The sequence below is a fragment of the Crinia signifera genome, chromosome 4 (assembly GCF_055691185.1).
Source record: "Crinia signifera chromosome 4, ASM5569118v1, whole genome shotgun sequence".
In the NCBI taxonomy this organism is placed as follows: domain Eukaryota; kingdom Metazoa; phylum Chordata; class Amphibia; order Anura; family Myobatrachidae; genus Crinia; species Crinia signifera.
Genome location: NC_139220.1, coordinates 276327938 through 276336177, shown reverse-complemented (window position 1 = coordinate 276336177; position 8240 = coordinate 276327938). Strand labels below are relative to the sequence as shown.

The 8240-nt window shown below is 42.5% G+C and overlaps 1 long non-coding RNA gene across 1 annotated transcript; it reads left to right on the top strand.

Moving 5' to 3' along the window:
• The first annotated feature begins 1326 nt into the window (after positions 1-1326).
• Positions 1327-7497, top strand: LOC146072600 (uncharacterized). Its single transcript, XR_014473210.1, has 3 exons — positions 1327-1401; positions 3920-4060; positions 7289-7497. It is a non-coding gene; the product is annotated as an uncharacterized LOC146072600 (long non-coding RNA).
• The last annotated feature ends 743 nt before the right edge of the window (positions 7498-8240 follow it).

Sequence of the window (8240 nt, the reverse complement as noted above, 5' to 3'; positions counted from 1 at the left end):
CCCTGTCCCTTCGCCCCTAATATTGATACATTGCCCCGATATGATCGCATTTTACAATGCGATCCTGGGCGGTAATATTCCACGCGATCATGATAAATGGGCCCCCTTGCCTGCTGTCTCTACCCTTTTTCTATGCTTCTGCAGGGCGTAAGTATACTCACTTGACAGATGTACACCTGAAAAAGACAGGGATTTCTTGTAGCCTCTATTTGGCTCTGAAAACAGCAACCAATCATATTCTACTTATTATTTTTATAGCACCTTCTCGAAGATAATAGATAGAATCTGATTGGTTGCTAATCTATTTGCAACATCCCATCTTCAATATAACTCCCATCTTAGTAAAGTTACCCCTTGGTGTCTCAGGATGACTCCTTAGTTATGCCGGGAATATGACTCACAGAGACAGGTATTATTGCAACCGATATCCATGTGAGCTACTTTTAGTACATAGGGGAAATGTAATTATTTTCTAGCTTAGCGCTGTGTAATTGGCACTCAGTAGAGTAATTTGGGCCTGAGTGCCGCTGGTGCAGACATTGCTTCGTGTGTGAAGCTATGGTAGCATCAGGAGTTAAACCCATTTAACCACTTGGGTCCTGACCCTGTTACCTTGATGCATATCTCACACATAACAAAGTGTGAAACACTCATACCTCTCGAGGTGCTACAGTTATAGGGTCGTTTAGGGTTAATGTACCGGTGGCAACCGGACGTTTTCTGGAGGTGACAGGAAAAACACATGCATGCCCAGGAGCTTTTAGGGGGTGTGTAACGTCAGCTCGGGGCGTTTCCGGGTGGTAACTGGACCTTTTCTGGAAGTGGCAGGAAAAACACATGCGCGCCCAGGAGTTTTCAGGGAGGGCGTGTGACGTCCGCTCTGGGCCTTTGCAGGTGGTAACTGGACGTTTTCTGGAATTGGCAGGAAAAACACATGCGTGCCCCAGAGTTTTAAGGGAGGGCGTGTGATGTCCGCTCAGGGCTCAGCCTGTCTCTGCCGCAGATTTGTGAAAGAGCCAGAGTTCCACACACTTGTACAGACCGGGATAATCATTCAAAGTTGAATGATTAGTGAATTGAATTGCGGAACACCAATCCATTAGCAAGCCATTCACAGACTTGGATGGGGTGGGATTTCACTTTGGGATGGCGGCCGGCTGACCTCTACAAATTCACACAACAGCGATCAAGTCTGAATCAGGCCCAGGCTGAATATAAATGATCTTTTTTCTGTTTATTTTTCCAGTCATTATTACAGAGCAGGCTTACATTGCTTTTACATTTTTGCATTTATTTCATTTAAAATAAAAAATTATTTAGTATTTTCTTGCAGAAGCACCGCTTTGAAGTAAGCAATGTTATGAACAACATTGATAGCCTGTGCCACGGAGATCATCTTAGGTGAGAAAAGAGAATTTTATGTTCTTTATCATTACAATTGTGTTTGCACACCCATCTTTTTATCATGCTACCCTGTTATCATCTGATTGCAATTATCTCATACAGTGTAATAACTAATTATCCCTTTTTCAGCCTGCGCTGTTGGTTTTCACTGTACTTTAGAATTTAGGTGCTAATGTGTCAAAGGCACAGTTGTAAATCTGCTGCGCTATATAAGAAACTGTTAATAAATAGAGGCACTCACTATTGCCTTTGGCTACCACTGTAGATGACTACATGGGTTGCCGTATGACAGCCCAACAGTCGGGATCCTGATTGACGGGCTATTCTTCCTCGTGAGGGACCATGACCCCCACAAGGGGCATCTTAGCAAAGTGGTATCTTAGCGCTTGCCCCCCTGTTGGAGTGCCAGTGGTAGGGATTCCGATGTCGGTATACTGACCATTGGAATCCCGACTGTCGGGTCGTCATAACACACCCAACGACATGCTTGTGTCTTGTTTCTGAGTTGCACATAGTAAATTCACACGTACACAATAGACGACATGCAAGGGGTATGATGCTGCTCACAATTTTCTTTGAAATCCCTGGAACTGCCAGACAAACAATATTGTGCCTGATTCAGTCCTAAACACTAATGTGAGAATTCGTAGTAAACTGCGAGGGACACTCCCAGAAAATGCCAGGTTTCCACCCCCAAACGGCAGCTTCCTGTCAGAGTCCGTCTAACAATCCATACGCATCTTCTATTGCTATTTCCCCTTGTGCATGAGCGGACTTCTATTGCTATTTCCCCTTGTGCACGCGCTCAATTTGATATTTTTCTAATTAGCTTCCAGGTTTGGATCAGTCCCATAGTGCTTACACACTGTGCACTCTTGCAAAATATATTGTCTGTGACCACATCCAGTATAGCTGTCATTGACGATATCTTCAGATTAAGCTACATGTACAGACAACAGAGGACGTGGCTAGCGATATAGTGGGCACACACTGAATGATTTAAAGAATTTTCTGTAACAAATTGTCATTATCAGCAAATTGGTACAGAAAGGTTGTCTAATGTGTACCTGACTTACTGCTGATTCTGTAACAAATAATAAGCACCACAGAATGCTTTAATAAAAGGTAACAAAGTTTATAAATATAATAATCATTATACAGGAATCATTAGATGTAAAAATCAAAGAAATACCAAAGAAATACCTAGCTTAAATAAGTAACAGAACGTTAAGTCCAGCAAATCCCAATATTGCAAGGCGATTGGTCATCTGGCATTTCTTCACAGAAACCCAGAGCGAGGTTCAAATGTCAGGTTTATCAATATGATAACATAGTTCCCAGCAATTTTTTATATGGTTTCTGAGCAATGCATTATAGACCATAGATGAGGCACACCATAAACAAATGTAACTATTTTATTATAATAGACTACGGTGTGCAAAATAAGGAGATCATTCTGGTACACTGCAAAGCTGTGTATTTCGCAGCTTTGCGAGCCAACTAAACGCCGCCCACACAACGGCCGGCCCCGCTCGCACGCCGGTTTTTCCCTGGGCATTCCCATGGGCGTGACCCACGCCTGCTGCCCTCCACCCGTACTGCTCCGTGCAAGTCACCGCATCCGTTCGCACACAGAACCTGCACTTGCACATGTGTACAAACAAAACATTGCTCCCCCGTGCGAACCCACGGGGGAGCGAATCAATCAGAATGACCTCCTAAGTCCCCTGCTTCCTCCCACCACATACTGTATTAATGATAGACAGAACACCAATCAGTCAGCACTACTGTAGTAAGTGGTCGACCACCAACAAAACTAAACTTATGTGAGCCACGCATAGCTGCACGCTCCCATTCCTTTTTGGATTCTATAAGGTTGTGTCCGTTATCTCTGCTCATCCACCATCATTTGTCTTAGTAAAGCTCTGAGACTTATTTAGATTTAAATGCAGCTTTGAAACCTAAATAAAGCTAGTTTGTCCTTGGATCAAACTATTTGTCTTGTGGATTCTGAGATCACCCAGTACCCTTAGGAAGCTCAGAATCATCAAGAATCCCCCCCCCCCCCCCCCCCCTTAAAAAAAACCCTGCAATCATCAGTGTAACCAGCCAGAGTGAGTTTACATGGATTGGCTAGAACGTGAGATTGGCCACTTCCGCACACATTCTGCATAGGTCATATGTGAAGTTCAGTCATACTCATGTGGGTCATTGCAGAAGTACCAAAGTAGCTATGCCATGCGGCAGCCAATCAGAGCAGTATCACTTGCTTACTTACTTATTTTATATACTCGTTTATATACTCTCTTCATTTGATTTTGTTGTTATTAATATTATTATTCCTTTCTTATCAAAAGAGCAAGTAGTACGTTATCTGTCTTTTTTTTAAATTATTTTATGCTTTGGACGACTTGATTACTAGGAAAAAAAGAAGTTAATACAAAGAAAATTTGAAGATGGTAATACCATAGGAATGTGATTGACATTTTTGTCTACTTCTATCATTGTGTTTCAGCATCATGTTCCGTATGCAGATTCCTCTCAGTTCTATCGCTCAGTTCCTGATTTATTATCTCTTTTGTTCCTGATTGCCTGTACAGCTGCCTCTTTTCTATGCTCTTGCTGCAAATACTGTTACACAACATGGATAAGCATGGTAATTTTATTCCTTTTCTCATCTGTTCCATTGTCTTTCATCACAATAGCGCTGATACCATCCCATTTTATCCAGTTCCCCCAAATCCTTGTTTCCAGTGGCGTAACTAGATACATGAGGGCCCCATAGCAAAACTTTTTAAGGGCCCCTATTTATCACCTAATGCTGAAAAATGTATACAGCATATGATACTTTGACAGGTAAAGTGGGCCCCTCAGCTCTGGGCCCCATAGCAGCTGCATCCCCTGCACCTATGGTAGTTACGCGCTTGCTTGTTTCATTTTTTATTATATTACATAGAATTTGACGGCAGATAAGTACCATTTGACCCATCTAGTCTGCCCCTTTTTTACCCTTCAGGTAATCTCAACCATTTTTAATCCTTATTTCTTTGTAAGGATATTCATATGCCTATCCCAAGCATGTTTAAATTGTTCTACTGTCTTAGCCTCTACCACCTCTGATGGGAGGCTATTCCACTTATCCACTACCCTTTCTGTGAAGTAATTTTTTCTAACATTTCCCCTGAACCTACCTCCCTCCAGTTTCAGTGCATGTCCTCGTGTTCTATTACTTATTTTCCTTTGAAGAAAATTTCCCACCTGTACTATGTTAAAACCCTTGATATATTTGAAGATTTTTATCATGTTCCCCCCTTTCCCTTCTCTGCTCCAAACTATACATGTTAAGATATTTTAGTCTTCCCAGGTAAGTTTTGTGATGTAGGCCATGCACCATTTTAGTTGCCCTTCTTTGTACACTCTCCAATGTATTTATATCCTTCTGAAGATATGGTCTCCAGAACTGGACACAGTATTCCAGATGAGGCCGTACCAATGACCTATAAAGTGGCATTATTACTTCTTTTTTTCTGCTACTGATTCCTCTCCCTATGCAACCAAGCATCTGACTAGCCTTCCTCATTGCTTTGCTACATTGCCTCCCTGCCTTTTAGTCACTTGAAATAGTGACTCCTAGATCTCGTTCCTCCTCAGTAGTTTCCATTATAGTGCCCTTGATACTATATTAAGCCTTTGGGTTTTTGAGTCCCAAGTGCATAATTTTGCATTTTTTAGCATTAAACTGTAGTTGCCATTCTCTTGACCAATTCTAAAGTTTACTTAGATCATCAGTCATTTGATTTACCCCTCCTGGTGTGTCTACTCTGTTGCATATATTTATGTCATCTGCAAAAAGGCATACTTTCCCTTCAATACCATTTGCAATGTCACTAGCAAAGATATTAAAGAGCACTGGTCGAAGTACAGATCCCTGGGGTACTCCACTGGTAACATGTCCCTCCATAGAATGCACTCCATTTACTACAACTGTCTGTTTCCTATCCTGCAACCAGGTTCTTATCCATTTAATTGTTTTATAATCCAATCCCACACTTTCAAGTTTATTTAGTGGGACAGTGTCAAATGCCTTCTATATATGCCACATCTATGGCCCCCTAGAATCTGGAGGTCGGTAATCTGTGTCCCAAAAGTCCAGCTCAAGGTATGGAAAATTTGTAGTGTCCAAATTTTCCATACCTTGATCAGGACTTTTGAGACACAGATTACCGACCTCCAGATCCTGGCTTGTAATGCTTATGTGATAAGGAGGTGTTCATAACACCAAGACCTGCTTTGTTTGAGAACTAGTGACGTCCTGGTTCTCCACCACAGCCGATGCGAACTTTGACAAAACGGAGGAGCAACGTCAATCATCTCCTTGGATCTGATATCTTTTAGGACGTGACCTCTGGGAACAGGGACGTAAACTGTGTTTTATTGTGACAGGAATGTATATTGTGTTCCATTGTATCCATTGACATATTTATTGGAGGCGCTATATCATAGTGTGTGTCATAATTTACTTTCTTTTTAGCATATTGCGCTCATTATGATGCTCATTTAGTTGCGAATATCGCCTAAACCAGACTAAACTAATGCGCACAAAGCAAAATAAACAGGTGACTTTTTGAGCATTTTAGCTTACCACTCCTGGGGGCAGTAAGCTAAAATATTGTTAGCGCACTCGTTGACAGAAGCGACAGAATACCAGTGTCAGGCACACACAAGTGCAGGGAGGAAAGACATGGAAACCACCCTATGAGACAAAGGCAGGTGACAACCCTAGTCACTGCTTCCTCAATTACGATCGCAGGGCGGACCTTTCCATGCTGGGCGGTCTTGCCCTGTGCTGGGTGGAAGACTGCAGTTTTACTATGTTAGCAAAACTGCAACTGCTCCTGCTTTAGCCCCTATGTGTTTCTCCCTATATGGACATTTTATTTTATTTTAGCCAGCTATATGTGGGGGATGCGGTCATTTGGTCTACAGCATGATGGTCGACACCATTAGGTCGACATGGGAAAAGGTCGACATGGTTCTAGGTCAAAAGGCCATTAGTTTGACAGGTCGTTAGTTCGACAGGTCATTAGTTCGACAAAAGGTCGACATGGGTTTTTTCACAGTTTTTTGAGCTGACAGGCGGTATTTCATGCCCTACCATCCACTAGGGTGTGGTGGGAGAATAAAATAGTGCCTGACGGGGATGATGTGGTGCGCTTGAACCTGTGTCCATGTCGACTGTGTTGACATTCAGGTCAAATTGCATGCAACCCAACAGTGGCCATGTTCATCGCACATCATTAGCAGAGGCATTAGCAATGATGCGATTATAACATCTGTTTTTGTATTGCTCTCATTTAACATTTCCTGCATACTCGTTTATATACTCTCTTAAGTTGGTTTTGTTGTTATTAATATTATTATTAGTATTAGTATTTTTAATAAGAAAACCCTCACATTTCTCTTCAATTTCCAGAGGCCCGTGTGCGGCCTTCTCCGACCGGGCCTCCTCCTCTCTTCCGGCAGCACTGTAGTGTCTGAGCACTAGGGGGCTCAGGGTCTAATGCGCATGCACAGATCTCTGGGAAATGCTGCGGTTGGTGCAGGACTCCAGAGGGGTAAGTTTTCAAGAACTTGGGGCAGTATGTGTGGTGTGGGTCCCCCTGGACTCAGGGGCCATGGCACCACACACTGCACCAATTGTAAATACGCCAGTGACCATATCATGCAGTCCTCCAAGATCCTTGTGGATATTCTTGTGTATCAAGGGCCTTCCTACCCTAATGACTGTCTGCCCTTTTTCAGTTGGAAAAAATATTTGATACTAGAGAAATGTAAGGTTGGTGTAGAGCTCATTGCTGTGAATCATGTGTATTTTTTATTTCAGGCTCTGTGACACATCATTGCCGCTGCTGTATAAACGATTTCCATCCACACCTCCTGGAAATAAATTGTTTTTCTTAGCTTGGCGTCTGCACTTAATTCGTGAGAACAAACTTTGGGATCTTAATGTTTCAGAAGTCCAGGCTCAAACCCCAGCAGAAGAGCTAGTTCTCAGGTATCCGGGACCAAAATCACAATCATTGTCCTTTGCTCTGCCTGGTGAGATGAATGTTGCTCAGCGCCCAAGTTCCAGTTGTGAATCACCTATAATACATTGTGCAACTTTATTTGCACTTACAGTATACTCTTTTAAAGGTTTACACTGTTGGTAATGACAGTACTAGATTTGGGTTTCTTCAAATTACTACCTGTATTTGTTTGTGTGTATATATACAGTATATATACATATATATATATATATATATATATATATATATTTATACATATATAAAAGACCAAATCCTCCTCACCTTTTTGAGGTGAAGTACCAACAGTGGGTGGGCGCGCAGTCAGGCATTGTGGAGACTCTTGCGCTGCGCAGCGTGACCTTTGCCATCACGCTACGCACAGCTTAGGGTCAGGGGAAGCATTTGATTATCCAAATGCACATGCGCAAATCAATAACGGAATCCCGGGATTGGAAGGTCTAATCCCAGGATTCAGATCCCAGTGATTTTAGGCCAAAATCCTGGGATCCCATCGATGGGTGGATTTGCCACCCTACACAAGATGCATCTGGCATATTTTAGCAAGCTGTATACATAGCTGTATCTACTGTATCAGGTCCAGTGTCAGCATCTCAGTCAGCTACAAGTATACATTTTCAGCATAGGTGGACGAGGGCATGAATGAGAGCCACAAAATTGTGGGAAGAATATACAGACTCCACTCAGCATGCTGGGTCAGACTTGATAATACAATCATGGTGAGTCAGGAATGGCAATCACTCTGATACT